A 3,448-nucleotide genomic window follows, 5' to 3' on the forward strand; every position below is an offset into this window, starting at 1 on the left:
GAAAGAGAGAGAGAGAGGCTCTCTCCCTCTTCTTTTTAAAAAATTTTTAATGTTTATTTTTGAGAGAGACAGAGAGCAAGCAAGGAAAGGTCAGAGATAGAGGGAGACACAGAATCTGAAGCAGGTTCTAGGCTCTGAGCTGTCAGCACAGAGCCTGACAAGGGGCTCAAACTCACGAACCACGAGATCCTGACCTGAGCTGAAGTTGGATGTTCAACCAACTGAGCCACCCAGGCTTCCCTCTCTCCCTCTTCTTATAAGGCCTCAATCCTATCATATTAGAACCTCACTGTTATGATATCATTTAACCTTAATCACCTCCTAAAGACTATCTCCAGATACAATCACATTGGGGGGTTAAGGCTTCAACATATGAATTTTGGGGCAATACGATTCAGCCCATAATATTCATTAATAGCCCAAAACTGAAAACAACCCAAATATCCATCAACAGATGAGTGGATCAACAAACTGTGGAATATTTACGTAGTGGAATATTACTCTGCAATAAAAAAGAATGAAAAATTTTGATGGATCTGTTAGAATAAAAACCAAACAGGGAACAGCTTAGAAAATTTGCGGAGGAAACAAAACCAGTTTGGTCATACAAACCAAGTTTAACTTTTCTTGCAAGGCTAATTTGACTTGGGTCATTTCTTGCTTATGCTTCTGGAAATCATAAACAAAAAAAATTGTTTCCCAAGGTTGATATGCAGTAACCACTGACCAATTCCCTATCACTGAAGAAAATTCTAATATTATAGCAAATCGTTGTGAAGAATAAACAGTCACCACTTTCTTACTGTATAAACTGCTTTATAACTATATACCCCTGAGCTTCATTCCATGTTTTGATCTGAGTGCTCCTTGTTTACCAATTATTTTCTTGGTGTGTGCACAATAAGATTTTACTAGGGGCACCTGGGTAGCTCAGTTGGTTAAGCCGCCAACTGCGGCTCAGTTCATGATCTTTTGGTTCTTGAATTCAAGCCCCATATCAGGCTCTGTACTGACAGCTCAGAGCCTGGAGCCTGCTTCAGATTCTGTGTCTCCCTCTCTTTCTGCCTCTCTCTCTCTCTCTCTCTCTCTCTCTCAAAAATAAATAAACATTACATTTTTTAAAAATAACGTTTTACGGGGCGCCTGGGTGGCTCAGTCGGTTGGGCGGCTGACTTCGGCTCAGGTCATGATCTCATGGTCCGTGAGTTCGAGCCCCGCGTCGGGCTCTGTGCTGACAGCTCGGAGCCTGGAGCCTGTTTCAGATTCTGTGTCTCCCTCTCTCTGACCCTCCCCCGTTCATGCTCTGTCTCTCCCTGTCTCAAAAATAAATAAACGTTAAAAAAATTAAAAAAAAATAAAGTTTTACTAATTACTACTTTCATGATTGGTTTTACTTGTTATTTCTGAACTTAAAAAATTAATGTTTATTTATTTTTGAGAGAGAGACAGTGAAAGAGAGAGAGTGCAAGTGGGGGAAGGGCAGAGAGAGGGGGACAGAGGATCCCAAGCAGGCTCTGCACTGACATCAGTGAGCCCAATGCAGAGCTCCAACTCACCAACCAGGAGATCATGACCTGAACTGAAGTCGGATGCTCAACTGACTGAGCCGCCCAGGTGCCTCTATTTCTGCACTTTTGAAATATCTCAAAATAACCCAGCTAAGTGAAAGAAGCCAGATATACTCCCAAAAAAGAGTACATATTATTTCATTATATAGAAATCTAGATTCCAGTTATATGTGGAATCTAAAAAACAAAACAAAACAAATGAACAAACACAAAAAGCAGAAACAGACCCATAAAAACAGAGAACAAGCTGGTGGTTGCTTGAGGGGATGGGGTGGGGGGATGGGCAAAATAGGCGAAGGGCAGTGGAAGATACAGGCTTCCAGTTATGGAACAAAGTCATGGGGTGAAAGGTACAGCATAGGGAATACAGTCAATGGTGTTGTAATAGTGTTCTATGGTGACAGATGGTTGCTACTCTTGTGGTAAGCAATCACTATGTTGTATACCTGAAACTAATGGAATATTGTATGTCAGCTATTCTTTAATTTAAAAAAATCTAGGGCTGCCTGGGTGCTTCCATCAGTCAAGCATTTGACTTTTGATATCAGCTCAGGTCTTGATCTCAGGGTAATGAGTTCAAGTCCCACATTGGGCTCCATGCTGTACACGAAGCCTACTTAAAAAGAAAAAAAAAAATAAAGAAAAATCTAGAAAAAATGCAAACTGATGTACAGCGATAGAATAAATCAGTGTCTGGCAAGAGCAGGACACAGGAAAGAGAATTACTAGGCAGCAAGAGATAACTTTTGGCAGTGAGGATTATGTTTACTATCTTGATTGTAATAGTATCAGAGATGTAAACATAGTTAAAAACTAATCACATTTTGTCAGTTAAACCTCAATCCACTAAAAAAAGAAAAAAAAGGTTTGATTAAATTGTTGAGAATTGGGTGGGGCTATGAGAAGAATTGACTTAAATCCATGAATGAGATGAGGTGAAAAGGGGCAATAGGTTTATATTCATGAGTGGACAAGGCTAGGAAAAGCATTGGTTTAAACCACATTGAAGCAGGACTGAGAAGGGGTTTGGCTCTGTCAACTCTGATTGATTAGGAGTGCCTGGGTGGCTCAGTCGGTTAAGCATCTGACTTCTGCTCAGGTCATGACCTCATGGTTCCTGGGTTCGAGTCCCACATCGGGTGAGCTGATGAGCCCTCCCTCTCTCTCTCTCTCTCTCTCAAAAAAAATCAATTTTGATTAAAGATAAGCACCAGGACTGCTACCACATAGCTTAGCTGGACACAATGCAGGTGATTTGGAAGCTTTATTCCTAATCCCTTGAAAATGTTACAATGCACATCTCATTACCCTCACTTCCCAGAGGGGTAAACTGAGGCTCTGGATGAAGCAGTCACTAGGGTTCCACCTTGTGTAACTAGGGTCAGCCTTCTGTCTGGATGCCCCCACCCAACAACCCTGCCAACATCCTCAATGACCTAAGAACTGTTGCTTCAACTCAATCTTTGACTGTGTCCCCAGATTTGTGGCCCTGTTGGCTTCAGCTCTCAGTGAACCCCCACTCAACACCCAGGGCCCCTGCCATTACAGTTAATCCCGGAGGCCTCCATGGACACCTATTCTTTTTTTAATGTTTACTTATTTATTTTGATTAGGGGAGGGGCAGAGAGAAGGACAGACAGAATCTCAAGCAGACTCTGTACCATCAGCCCAGAGCTGGACGCCAGGCTCAAACTCCCGAACCGTGAGATCATGACCTGGATGCCCCTAGACATCCCATTCTTTCCCACAGTCACCCAAAACTGAGCAACTCCTACTCTGGAAGCTTTTCTCATTTCTAGACCCTGGAACCCCCATCCACTTGGCAAGTTCCATGACCCATTTCCAAAGCATTGAGGCTGTCAATGCCTGAAAGCCTCCCC

Source organism: Herpailurus yagouaroundi, unplaced genomic scaffold (genome assembly GCF_014898765.1).
Source record: "Herpailurus yagouaroundi ecotype Mexico unplaced genomic scaffold, PumYag 67793, whole genome shotgun sequence".
In the NCBI taxonomy this organism is placed as follows: Eukaryota; Metazoa; Chordata; class Mammalia; order Carnivora; family Felidae; genus Herpailurus; species Herpailurus yagouaroundi.